A 14,048-nucleotide genomic window follows, 5' to 3' on the forward strand; every position below is an offset into this window, starting at 1 on the left:
CGCCATCTTGAGCGGGGCTGGGGGCGAGCCGCCATGTTGGGGGCGGCGGGAGGCGGCGGAGGCGGGGCCCGGCGGCGGGAGGCAGGGCCCGGCGCTCAGCGCGGGGACGCGGCCGGCGGGCTCAAGTACCGTGGCTTCTTATTCATAATGTTAGTTTGTCTCTGGTAGCTACGGGGTCTGTCCAGCTCGACCCCCGAGGGGACAGGCAAGCCCCGGCCTGACGGCGAGGCGCCATCGCTTCAGCGTGCAGGCGGGGCTGGTCTCCGCACAGGCCGCTCGCCAGTGTTTCTCACTTCATCCCGTGAACAGATCTGTTGGGATCTACAGCTCAGTGCTACGGCCGCTGCCCTGCTGGAGACGTGGGTAGGAAAAAAACACAACAGTGAAGAGCCTGCCACGCCTAGACTGTTAGTCGATGGTAACGGCCAGCTCACAGAGAGCAGGGCACACAGCCCCGTCTTCCTACCGCCTCTTCTCACACTATTAATCCATTTCCAGGTTACCTCGTGAGCAGAATGTCTTCCCATAGCATTTTGCAAACCTCTGACCAATAGTTTCTTCTGTCTGTCAGAATCAGTACATAGATTTCTGGCTCCTGTAGTTTCTGTTTCTTCACCAATTTGTGATATGGAGAAAGTCAGAGGAAATCCATAGCCTGTAGGTCAGGAATATGAAAAAATGGTATTCGACCTATGTAAGTCACAACATGTCCCTGGTTACTTTAGTATCTGAGTATACGAATCCTTGCAAAGCACAGGAATGAGATGCTGACACTCCTGTTTTTACTATTTGGAAGCAAAGGCAATGGGTTTCTTGGCAACATCCCTGAAATCACTGAAGTATGGCAGAACAGGGAAAAATGGTTTCCCAAGTCCTGCGCTAAATATGCTAACCACTGGAACTCTCGTCCTGTTGTTTTATGGGCTCAAGCCTGTGTTCATAATCTTAGAAGACATACGTTTATTTAGAAATAAATACCAGCAGAAACGGTTTAGAAACTCAGATAATTTCCTAGTTGGTTTCAGTTCCACATAAATGGGATCTTTGTGCTCTGAAGATAAGCAGTTTATGAAAATCTTTCAGAATGAATAATGTTATGCAAATTGATACAGAGACCTGTTCATAGATAAATGTAATGTGCCATTTCCTTTGCTGGCCTCTCAGTCTCTGCTGATGTCAATGCTAGTAAAAGATTTCTAATACTTTCCAGGAGCCAATTCTTAATTAGTAAACAGATTCATGTCCCCTGCCTTCTGAAGAAGTTTTAATCAGCCCTTGTTTTCCCACAGGACAATCCGCCTTACTACCACAATTAGCAGTTCATTTGATTGAGAATTTCAGACATCAGCTAGTCTTAGCTTCTTTTCCTCAAAAAAATGAAGTTGCAGCAGGTCTCTAAAATCACCACCTAATTTTTTTTTGCTACCTAGACCTTATTGTTGGAATTAATAAAGGTATTTGTGGCAGGAGATCAGATGTTAAGAAATTCTTGACCTGTGAAACAATCACTGTACCACAGCTGTGTGCAATACAGAGATATGGTGGCAGAAAACACCATAGAGGCTTCTCTCCACCAAGTTCCCAGCCTTGTCTATGAAATGATCGGGGTTAAACTGTCCTAGACTCTTCTGCTGCTTGTGATGATACAGGATACAAAATACTTTGGGGAAAAATTAAGGTTTCCTACTGAAAGACAAAAGGAACATGGAAGAATCTTTTTCACAAAGTCAAAGCCTAATGATTTAAATTGCCAAGGTACCAATTGCTCTTTGAAATTGCCCAATGCAAGTGCCAACTAATTATTATGGGGTGAGAAACGGTCACGCTGTGCTGCTACAGAATCACTTATTTAGAAATTATTAGGCACTCTTAAAGATTTATTTTAGAGCACCAGATGATACAGTAATTACAGTAATCAAATACTTCAGGAAAAAAACCCTCACAACTAAACTCAAGGCTCCACACTGATCCAAGACCCCTGACTTTGATCTTGATTTTTTAAAAAAACATCTCCCAATGTCACATAGCTCTTATTCATTTGAAAGACAACCTACATGAGGCTGGATATTGTTTAAAGTATCCTGCTGATACAATAGACACTGTTTTTCCAGAATTTTTATGGGTTTTATATTTAGGTTGTACCAGTTTACAAGAAGCCTAGAGTCATTATGCTGGTGCCTTCATACTGATCTAACTCTTTAAATCCTCCTGTATAAAAAATGGTCAAAGTAACATCTATGCAAAAGAAAAGGGAACCTGAGTACAGGTTTAATAATATTATAAGATGTAGATAATATCCAGCATCCTATTAATGGTGAAGAGTTGCTTACAACTTGTTCAAACTTTCCTTTGGGTAGTTTTGCAGCCTAGGACAACGTATCAACACAATATGTGGTGTTTGAGTTGGTGAAAGAGTTCTGTTGCCTGGCTTTGCGTTGTCTAAGGATTGTCCCCAGATCTTAGTGTTGCTCACATACCTCAGTAAAGGGAAGCATTGCAGGGAGATATCCTGGGTGCACTGCACCTAAACCCTATGGCTCTTAAGCTGCTCTAGTCCAACATCTCATGCAGAACTGCATTTATGTGTGGCAGGATCATTTGGTCCTTGTATTCAATTCCATAGGATGGACCAATGGCAGCATCTAACTCTTATTAAGCTTGTTCTGCAGAATAAAAGGACTAATAACAACTATTCAAGAAGGCAGCTGATGTGTCTGCTCTATGCGGAAATTCAAAATTCCAAAGACCCCTTACACTGCAGGATTAGCTGAGGCAGCTGCACTTGGCCTGTTGCCCTGCCATGAGCAAAGGCAGCAGCGCATGTAAGTGCAGACACACACGTCTCACCTTGTACTTACAGATATAACATCATGTAGAGCCCAGCATGAAGTGGTCATGTCTGAGCCTGGACATCTCTGATGGCTTGAGCTATGTTGATCCCACTGAATGCAGAGAGCTAGTCATCCTTTGCCTGCAGATGAGAGACAAGAAGATTTAAGACTGTTTTAATAGCATAGCAAATTTCCAGCAACAGAGCTTTTTTCATCACATAGTTCATAATGAGTTCATGAATCTGATAAGACAGCAACCACCTAGCTCTGTTAAAAAAAAATAATCTTACTGACTAAGGAAGACAGTGTACAGTAAGCTTTCAGTCTAGAGTGGAACAACATTGCTGTCTTTGTGGTGACTGCCAAGAACATCTTCAGTGCCTTCACAAAAGACTTTGCTTTTGAGGTTGAATTCAAAGAAAGAAACAGCTCAACAGTTTTTCATAAGGAAAAGGAGGAGAAGGAAGTAGGATTGCAGATGGAAATGTAATCACAAGCACTTCAAATACATTGCAGCTGCACAAGAGACAATTACTTGTTACCTTTAACACCTGAGTTAGGTATGCATAATGAAGTTCTGTGGCTCTGCAAGCACCCAGCTCTTCTGGTGGTTCCTGATCTCATCCTTAATAACTCTTCATAGATCCTGCAAATGTGTTAGTGTCACCAGCAATCTCATTAACATAGTTGCCTAAGTGCCTCAAGAGTGAAAGGAAAGTGTTGTAGAGCTGCATGTAGAAATACAAGCCCAGGGAACACTGTGACATGGCTTCACAGTGCATTTAAAGCCTGAAAGTTCACAGCTGAACAGTGCCTAACTGTGGCTGTGATCTAGATGTGTTACTTGTCTGACTGTAGGAAATGAATGACCACTTAATTTAAAAAAAAAAAAATATTGGCAAGAAGAATTGTGTGAAGGATGACCATTACCATACAGCTACTTTCCAGATTGCCTGCTCTTCACTAGTAACTTTCAGATTTAGAGGATTTAAATGCCCTTGAGTACAATTTCTCATGTCTTCCTAGTGAAACCTTTACCAAATGACCTGTTCCCCCTTAAATCTTAAGTCAACACTTGGCAGTAGTTCTTAAAGCCACTACCTTATTAGCTTGTCCTGGTTTTTTTGGATGGTCTTTGCAGCCCAATAGAGCACAGGAAATTGGGGCTATTGTAGAACCCACGCAGGCACAAGCTAAGAGGAAAAACCTGATTCTGGCCCCAGGGAAGACTTAATGCTGAATAATATCAATGTAAAGTCAGATAGACCAGTCTCTGAGGAGAGCTATTACAGGAGGCTTAATGGGCCTGTAGACAAGACAAACCAGGAATGATTGCAGGGGGATTATTACTGAGAAAGAAAGGGACAGAAGTGGGTGCTGGTTTTAGCAGAGTTCAGCATTTACTCATGTTCAAGCACTTACTTCCTCCAGCATTGGCAAAGAGCAACCATTTCATGCTGCAGCTCACGGAGGAACACTGCTGGCTTGTGATACAGTTACAGAAAACAGGTCAGTCCTTGCTCACCTAAGGCCAGGAGCCACAGTGGAATTCTGCCATGGCGTGGGAGCCTCTGAGCAGCATCTGGCACATGGCAGCCTCTGTAGAAAAACAGTGTCCAAAAAGCACATCAGCAATCACATTGTTGATGGAAGAGGGGAGTGAGACAGAGGGATCCATGCCTACAGAGAAAGCTACATCATTAACTTCTTTTATAGGCTATTACCCTTTGTTGCACTGAGTTCCCATCCAGCCCACTCTTGATTTGCATGGGATTACACAAATAGCTGAGCCTGCAAGAATCGAGATGCAGGAGTCTAGCTGGAAGATCATTCTTCAGGCACCTTTATAATGAGTGAGGGAAAGATTCCATCCTGTAGAAAAGTGCATAATCAGCACAATTTGCCAGTCTCTCATCTGTCACTTTCTCCCATAAAGGGTTAGCATGAAAGCAATGACTCAGCTGTGATGTTCCAGTCAAGTGAAAAATGAATTGTGAAAGCATCAGCTGTGTAAACATCCCATCAAACCAACTTCAACTGGAAATTGCAACTTCCAGTAGAAAAAACAGGGTTGAAAATAAGGAGAATGAGTCCATGTCATGATCACATACAAATCCATATTTTCCCTCCTTCTCTGGCAAAGCCCTCATTCAAGCTGCAAGCTTCCTCCTGGATCCAAGCTTCCAGGCTTTACTTCCCTAGTTCCATGTTCCTCAGACTCACCAAGCTGACCCATCTCTGCTGCATCTGAGTGTGCTCATTGGCAAAGATGATGCCTGCAACAAAGAGGAGATGGATTGGGGAGAATTGTGGGACTGGTGTCTCCATAAAGCAAGGCTAGTGAAATCATAATGGTTCCAAGATTTATGACTATGATTTTGGAAGGATGCCTGGCAGTATTTATATAGAGGATCAGAGGTGTTTGTGAGGTTTTTTTTCACATCAACTTGATTTTTTTTTTTTTTGTGGGAAATAAGTTCCATGTCTGTAGTTCCTTTTTTGCGCCTTTACCTAGAGCTGTGCATGGGGTCCTGCTGGCTGACATTTTTATACCTTTTACCACAAAGACTTCTAGAGATTGCTTGGTAACATACTCAGTATCTAAGAATTGCCCATGCTGTATGAGTATATAAAAGGGAAGCATTAGTTTGGGTGCTGAATGTATATTTGGGGCCCAGCATTTGAGAAGGACATGCAGCAGTGGTTCCTACAGCATTCATCTTGCTGCCAAGAGCGATTCATCTTGAAAAGAGGCTTTAAAAGCAGATGCAGCCATTGTACCAAACCCCGTTCCCTGAACAGCTTGTTCTGCTAAGAATATTTCAGTACACACAGCAACATAACATACTGCAGGGGTCTTCCATGACATCCCTCAAAAAGGATTCCACAAGTCTCTCAAAATTCTTCTGTGTGGCCAGTCAAAGCATCCTTCACTGCTTGAAATCCATTTAGCAAAATTACTGGAGTTTTTCCTAGACAGAGTATTCTAGCCAGATGTATTTCTGTACATCCCAGCCACCTAGAGAGACATAAGACATATGAAGATGTAAAGATATGAGACATTTACAGAGAGATCCACATCTTAGTGGTACCCTTAAGCCAGAGCTCAAAGACCATTTCCATGAGATAAAGGCTGTTTTGCATCTTTTGACATTACCCAGGAAAGGGATGGGAGACATTTAATCCTGCTGTCAAGAAACAAAAGAGGTTGGAATCATGTTTCAGGATTAAAATCTTAAAAGGATTTCACTGTTATTAATGCACTGCATTATTTTTCATTGCTGTTATTATGCATGTGTCTGTAGTTTACATAGCCATCAGTGCAATAGTCATGTCATGTTACCCAAAAATACTTCAACAGAATTTCTTCTATTTACATATCCCCACCAGAGGTGATTGGTGGATACAGAAAAATTGTAAATACTGCCTTTATTAAATTTCCATGTCTACTTGTTTTACAATTGTACAGCTTTTCCAGCACATCAGTACTTAGAAAAGGAAGAGCCTTTCATCGTTAAAAGTAAAAATTACAGTTGTAATTAACACGTGCAGCCATTAGATGGTAATGTTTGCTCACCGTTGCACCGAGCATTGTGCTTGTGAAGTTTAGCACAGTGAGGCAGTTAAACCAAACTTTTCAAAGACAGTAATTGATCTGGAGTATTCGTTTGAGATGTGTTGATTATTATGAGCTGCCTGGGATGTATGTAGCTCCTAGAGATCCTCCTGGTTGCCAGTTTGAGTTCTTAGTAGTTCAACAAATCAAGTCTCTGGCACCTGTAAATTAGAATTTTGAACTCTTCAGCTCTGGGTAATTAAGAAAGACTTAATGGCACAGAGAGAGGGAAGACGAGATAGTGTTAGATAGCTCAAAGATTTAGGATTTTGGTTAGGAACATTATCAGCTAACCTGTGACTGTATGGGATAGGAGGGAAGGATTTCTGAACATCTGTTTCTTGTCTCACGCACTCTCCTTTTTACCAACATTGCTGCATTTCCTAGGACAGCCAGACATGGGGTCATGGCATGCATCCTGAGCATGATTCCCTCCTGACTTATCCTCCAGCAGCACATGGAGAAGGGGAAGGGTCCTGTGCACCTTATTTGGCCGATGCAGTGTGTAAACCACATTAAGGAACATCAGTAACATTACTAATGTCTTCCTTCTGTGCCTCTATTCTGTCTAAGAAAAAAAAAATAGCCAGAAAGCCAGTGTTCTGATACTCCACCGTAGCAACAGTACATAAACTGTCACCTAGATGCAATTCTGTGCAGCTGCTTACTCAAGCAGTCACATGGGTTAAGACTTTAATCTGTCCACTCGGTTGTTTTGTAGTGCACATCAGATGGTCTGATGATAACTGACAACAGCCTCCCAAAACAAGCAGAACTCTGAGGAACTATTGTCTCACCACAACCTTCAAAATCATAAGACAGGTAACAAAGCTTTTCTTTGTCCTTTCCCCTGCATTCCTATCCCCAACTGCCTGGAGCATTAACACCTCCAGTGTTCTCACCTGCTTTGCAGCTCTTCCATTGGCCAGGCCAGGCTTCTGTCCCAGGGCCTTTTTGTGCCAAAATGTAAACAGTGGCAATATTGCCAAAATAAGGGCTAAAGGTTTCAGTCCTCAAGCAAATAAGCTTTGGTTCCTTCCCTCTTTGAGGAGTTACACTTTTTCTTCCTGTTCCCTTTCCTCCCTCCTTTAGCTCATACTGTAGTAGCAGGATTCCTCAGGCACTATTTTTGAATGGGTACCTGTTCAGTGATTTGCATCATTTGCAACTGTTGCTACAGGCCCTTTTCACTCACTGCAAATCCTCTGGAAAACCCAACAGGGACACACAGGGCTTGAACTTCTGCCTAGAAAGCTCACAGCTTAGACTGAAGCTGGGAAGAAGCAGAAAGATGACTTTACCTTCTAGCCAAGGCAGCTTCCTTTGGGCCCTCTGGATGTTCAGGAATATCAGTGAAACTCAGACACAGAAGTAGATAAGAACACTTAAAAAAATTGACATTTAGAAACCACTGCTGTCCTCATTCACATTCCTCCTCACTCAGCTGTAACCAGCTAGCCCCAGAGCTGCCAGCTTCCAGTCCCACACCCCCACAGGCATTAGCCCTGTTGGACCACATGGAAAGCACAGGCAAATGAACCACGTCTGGTCCCAAGTGAATGCAGCTGGGCTACAATGCAGTGTGTCCCTGGAACTGTGCATAGAGTGAGCAGGAAGAATTGGATCAGGTGAACTGAGAGGGACCACTTCTCAGCTACCACAGAGAGAACAAGGCTGGTGTCCTACTGTGGACCTGAGCTTAGACTGTAAAGGCCTGGGTTCAATTGTCTGCTGAGCTAAAGATCTCCTCAGTGATTCTGGGCAAGCTGCTTCATGTAGCTCTGTATTATAACTAGTCTGTAATCCACTGATAAGCAAGATGCCTTGAAAATGAGTAGTCCCAGCTCATTTTTCCTTTCGCCAGGGCTGCATTTAGAAACCACAGGGCGTTGAAGTTAGTGGATTTATTTGGCTGACCTGGTGGAAAGACTTTCATTTTTAGTTGCAGTAATAGCTTCTGCTGGCTCAGCAGTCTGAACACACTCACCTGCTGGCTGCTGTCTCAATAAGCAGAGTGAGAACATGGCCAAGGACAAAAGAAGCAGGACAACCCCTTTTGGCAGAATCACTTGTCATTTTAGGTGCAATACAAAACTTTACCTGTATTCCCTCTGTTTCAGAGTCCCTCCTACTTGAGCTCCCAGGACTGTTGCTGTCTCAAATACATTCCCACTGCAGTGACAGAAGACAGATAAATACCCTGTATGGCAATTATATTACACTCTTAGGTGATTGTTTCCTTCTAATGCACTAAAACATTCTCAGCTAATGACCTAATAAGATTTTATAGGTAGTAAGTGTATGGATGGCTCAGGGATGGGGAGACATAATAATGATATAACTTTATGGAAGACTGAAAACAAATTAATAAATTTTATATACTTCAGAAATATGGTAAAAGACAATGAAGCATTGTAAAACACTTCAAAAGACTAAACAGGAGGAGCCCAGGAATTGCCAGCACTGGTTTTTTTGCCCAAATAAAACCTTCCTCTGAGAGATTTGTTTAGTTTCATTTGCCTTTAACATCAGGAATATGAAGGATTTTCAGGATAACAGGCACTGCTTGGAGGAGCCTGCACTGGGGGAGGACAGTGGTAGACTCTAAGGGAGAATTGATTTTGTTGCAGCTGGATGTTGAAGATGGGAGTTTCCTCTCTCTTAGTGGATGTACATTTGACATCACTGCTGTCTCACCAAGACCACTCTGGGAGAGGTCTGGGCAACTGGCAGTGCTCAGCAGTGTGGTTGCAGGGACACTGCACCCTCTGCTGTCACTCTACAGGCTTGTTACATGCCCAGCTCCTTCTGCTTTAATTCTGACTCTCTCAGAAAGGTAGAAAGAGTGAATACTTCTTGCCAAGGTGCAAGGCAGCAAGATGAAGCTAAGGGCCTGAGTGAGTCCATGATTCTCAATAAATCAGAGATGTGTTTGTCAGCTCACAGAAAGTATGATTTTCCAGTTGGATGCAGTTTTGCAGGTTTTTACCTTTACACTTCCAGCTAAATGATGTCTTTGTGCTGACCTTGGTGTGTTCTCTAAGAAAGCACAATGCAAGTGGGTTTGCATTGACCTCATTAGTCTTCTCTCTTCTCTGGGATGAGTCCACGTTTGGAGCAGTGCCCAATGCAAAGTGGTTGTTGTGGTTTCTGTCCTGCCAAAAAGAGGTCATGGAGAACCCAGACCAGGTTGTCTTCAGCAAATTGCAGAGGCTGGGATGGCCTTTAATCTTTAGGCAAGGGAGGGGTGAGTTTAGAATACAGCAGACATTACAACATGTGCCATCATTAACTCCAGATTACTTCAGCAAACAATGGTTTGCAGAATCTTTGATTTTTCCAAAGCAAATACAAATACAAAGCAGTAGGAAATAGTAATAATACCTCATAAGTATCTGTTTAGTCATGTCTGAACAAAGTATCCTGTCTCATAGGCCGTGATAAGAAATGAATGGAATGATAGCAAAAAAGCAAGCTGGAAGGTTTGAGTGGCAGAGGTTTCTTTCAGAGATCTGCTGAATTAAAAACACTCCATGGGATTTTCTTATTTCAGTAAAAGCTTTAGGACAAGTTTATAGAGTCCCACTCCTCCACCACTGTCCTCCAGTGCCATCCTCCAGGGACATACCCTGTAGTATCCCTGGAAGCTGCAGCTGTTGCATGTTCCTTCTCTACCAAAGAATGTGCAAAACATGCAAGCTCTTGAGAAGCAAAAACCTTCTTGTGAAGACTGGGGACCTGGTTCAAGAGTCAGAGCAAAATATCATAAACCAGTAGCAAACAGAAAACAGCCTTGCCTTTATTCTTTCTATTTAAATTCCTAGCAGCTCTCTCAACCTATTGAACTATCCAAGACAAATTCCAGCAGAAAAATCTATTTAATTTTACTAAGAGATGTATTTTGGCACCATGAGGCTGCTTCAGTTTCAGGACTTTGATTAACAGCATCTAAAAATACATGGCTAGAGCAACATTAGGAAACATCTCAACCTCCTAACCTGAATAACTACAAAAAAGAACGCCTTGGTTGTAAGAAAACTAAAATTCAGGGAAGACAAAATCTCAAGAAACAGCATCTTCTGATCTGCCAAACAAGCTTTTTAGACACTTTAGCCACAGTACCATACTGTCAGACTAACTGCTGCTGTAGCTGCATTGCATCCATTTCTGCTTTTCATGGTTTGTCCTTTGGATCATACCTGGATTCTTTGTATTTTTAATGTATTTATTTTGATCATTATTCCATCTGAGCTGTTTATATTTTAAATTATTTTAAATTTTCTTTCTCTTGTAGGACTCCTCTGTCTCAGCCTTTCTACATCTGCAGGATATGGCCTTCAAGCAGTTTTTTAATTGGTTCTCCTGGAAACAGCTGCATATAAACACAGGTACTTACAGGAGGCTGGGAGATGGTACCCAAACTAAATATGACCATCACTGTTTCTCTGAATCATGTTCTCTGTGTGATATTAATAGAGAAATATTAATAGAGAAATAATTGCTTTTAGCCCAGCAAGAAGACTAATCAATATTTTCCAGGCTGTGCTGCATTAGGGTGTACCATGTCTCTTTTGAGGGTGATGACAGAAAAAAAGAAGATAGGTAATGCTCTGTAATATGTCCTGAAACCCTAAGCACAAGGAAACAGAAATAGAGCTTTCTAAAGCAGAGAGAAATTATGTCCTTTTAACTGCCTTTTTTATAACCTTGCACTATTATGCTAATAAGTATTTTCAAGAAAGCTTATTCCTTCATTCTTGTATAGTGATATGGTCAACTGCATGCCCTGCTACACAGCAACAAACTACATTAGATACAACAAATCCCTCTGAAGGAATATTGAGTGCCAATGTATGACAGCACAGGTTGTTTAAAGGTTCCCAGCACTGATTTGTGGACATTGAACAACACTGGAACTGGGGAAACTTTTCAGGTCTTACCTGGCACTTGATGATAAAACCCCTGAAAACTCCTTGCAATTGAGTGGGGCCTCTGGGATTCCCAAACTTAGTCTGCTGGCATCCCACAGGGCTTGTACTTAACATTACCTGGTATGGATTTGTCTCTTCAGGGGTACCTTTCTGAGTACCCATCTGTTGCCAAAGAAGCTCAGAATTCAGAGAAGACTGTTGAATTCTGATGATTGCAATGTCAGGAACAAATATAAAAAGCATGAAATAGGAAAATACATGTGAATCAGATCCTTTCTGCAGGCAAACACCATGTCTCCTCTGGGTTATCCCTTCATTCCTTTGGCTATAAACCAGCAATGGCAGATCTTTTCTTAGACCATACCCTGTTCTGAGTCTCTATGGCTCTGATGACAATACCTCACAACAGCCTGGACCTCACTGTGGCAGTAGATATCTTCATTCTCCTTCTTGCTTCATATGGTTAAGGAAACTGGTTCTCATGAAGTTCTAACAAGGCCAAGTGCAAGGTCCTGCACATGGGTCAGCACAACCCCAGGCACAAATACAGGCTGGGGGAAGAATGGCTGGAGAGCAGTCCTGAGGAGAAGGTCTCGGGGGTGGTAGTAGATGAGAAGCTCGACATGAGCTGCCAGTTGGAGCCAGCTGGAGCCCAGAGAGCCAACTGCATCCAGGGCTGCATCAAAAGAAGTATGGCCAGCAGGGCCAGGGAGGTGATTCTGCCCCTCTACTCTGCTCTGATGAGACCTCAGCTGGAATACTGTGTACAGTTCTGGTGCCCTCAGCACAAGAAAGATATAGACCTGTTGGAGAGGGTCCAGAGAAGGGCCACCAAGATGATCAAAGGGCTGGAGCACCTCTGCTATGAAGACAGGCTGAGAGAGTTGGGGCTGCTCAGCCTAGAGAAGAGAAGGCTCCAGGGAGACCTTATAGCACCTTCCAGTACTTGAAAGGGGCCTACAGGAAAGCTGGGGAGGGGCTTTTCATCAGAGAAGATAGTGATAGGACAAGGGGTAATGGTTTTAAACTGAGAGAGGGGAGGTTAAGGTTAGATATTAGGAAGAAATTCTTCACTATAAGGGTGGTGAGGAACTGGAATGGGTTGCCCAGGGAAGTTGTTGATGCCCCATCCTTGGGGGTTTTTAAGGCTAGGTTGGACTAGGTTTTGTGCAACCTGATCTAGTGGTAGGGTTCCCTGCTCATGGCATGGGGAATTGGAATTTTATGATCTCTGAGGTCCTTAATGATTCTATGATTCATTGCAGCTTGAATTAGCAGCAGGCACAGGAAAGAGCACAAAGAAATAATCCTCTCAGCTTGTTTGAATATGTTGTTCTTGGACATACGTATCCCTTGCGACATGGTGATTTCTTTCCCTGGGAACCACCTTTCTGATTAGAAATTCTCTCTGCACTGGTTTATCTGATTTCTCCTCTCCCATACTTATATGGCTCCCTCTCCCAGGTGATACGGCTTTCCCTAAAACAGCCTTCATGGGTTTTTGTGAACTGTAAACACATGCATTAGAGAAAATGCAATCTGTGTAACATTTGTGATTAATTCTGACTCAAGATGCTGGATCGTGTCCTTGAAGACAAAACACTTACCTTGTTGAATGCCAAAATTGCCAGCCATTTCCCCCTCTTCTAGCAGTTTGAGGATCCAGGTTGCTCCCTGACATCCTTAAGTTGTCTCTCTCCTTTGGCCTCATTCAGGAGAGAATTTCTTACTCATGAGGTCACACTGAAGAGCAAAAAGGCTTAGGGACATAGACAATAGATATTACTATAATAAGGACTTATATAATAAAAATGGGCCGGAGAAGAGCGATGGAATGTACTAATCACTGTTTAGGTTACAACCAAATATAGCAAAATAAAGGTAGGTAAGTCAGCATAATTTAAGCTGATATTTTTTAAGGAGAGAGACTTAAATAAATCCATATTTATTTTATGGAGCATCACAGATTTCTTTGGAAGTACAGTACTGCCAAATATCATACCACTTTACCTCTGCAACTTCATTTGAACTTGAAAATCTCTCCTTTAGCCTGCCTGTGCTTGCAACAATAAACTAAAGGTTTTCAAACTGACTTCATTGTTCCCTGAGGGTGAAAATTTTGCTTTCTTAACTGGGTTTGGCTGAGTCACAACACTCCATTTTCATTCCCTCTCAGGCTCAGAAGGCTCCCCTAAATTCACACTTTTTTTCCATTGACTCTGGCAGTGACTTATATTTTCGCAAGAGTAAGCTACAGATACAGCATTATTCCACATATAATACTCTATTTACATGGCATCTGTTGATTATTTGATAATTTATCTGGTACCTACTTTAAATATATAAATTGTGTAACTTCCTCCATGTATTGTGTTGGCTGTGTTGCCATCTGAAACCAACACAGCCTGAAGCCTGTTTGAGTGGTGGGTAGAGGAGCTGGTCTTTGGTCGTCACAGCTCAGATAATGCTAGACCGGGAAAGAAAAACTGGAACTGCTAAATGCTCCCTGTTCTCAATACTGACCAGGAAGAAATCTGAACCTCTTCAGCAGTAGGAGAGGCTTTTCTTCTTCCCACCACTTCTCTACACTCTTTGTAATTTTCCTCTTCTGGACCCTTCAGCAGGGCAGGGGCTGCTGGGCTGAAATTTTTCAGTATAAGACAATTTTCC

General features: G+C 42.5%; 2 long non-coding RNA genes across 3 annotated transcripts; one reads left to right on the plus strand and one right to left on the minus strand.

The window, feature by feature from the left end:
* The first annotated feature begins 77 nt into the window (after nucleotides 1-77).
* On the plus strand, nucleotides 78-10,829 carry LOC127387582 (uncharacterized). 2 transcript variants are annotated; one of them, XR_007890164.1, is made up of 3 exons: nucleotides 78-125; nucleotides 7,169-7,269; nucleotides 10,742-10,829. It is a non-coding gene; the product is annotated as an uncharacterized LOC127387582 (long non-coding RNA). The 2 variants fall into 2 exon arrangements; XR_007890165.1 differs by lacking the exon at nucleotides 78-125 and adding an exon at nucleotides 325-363.
* Nucleotides 4,292-5,844, minus strand: LOC127387583 (uncharacterized). The gene is made up of 3 exons (XR_007890166.1): nucleotides 5,680-5,844; nucleotides 5,055-5,107; nucleotides 4,292-4,430 (listed from the first exon to the last, which is right to left on the minus strand). It is a non-coding gene; the product is annotated as an uncharacterized LOC127387583 (long non-coding RNA).
* Nucleotides 10,830-14,048: the final 3,219 nt, after the last annotated feature.

Source organism: Apus apus, chromosome 8, assembly GCF_020740795.1.
Source record: "Apus apus isolate bApuApu2 chromosome 8, bApuApu2.pri.cur, whole genome shotgun sequence".
Classification (NCBI taxonomy): Eukaryota; Metazoa; Chordata; class Aves; order Apodiformes; family Apodidae; genus Apus; species Apus apus.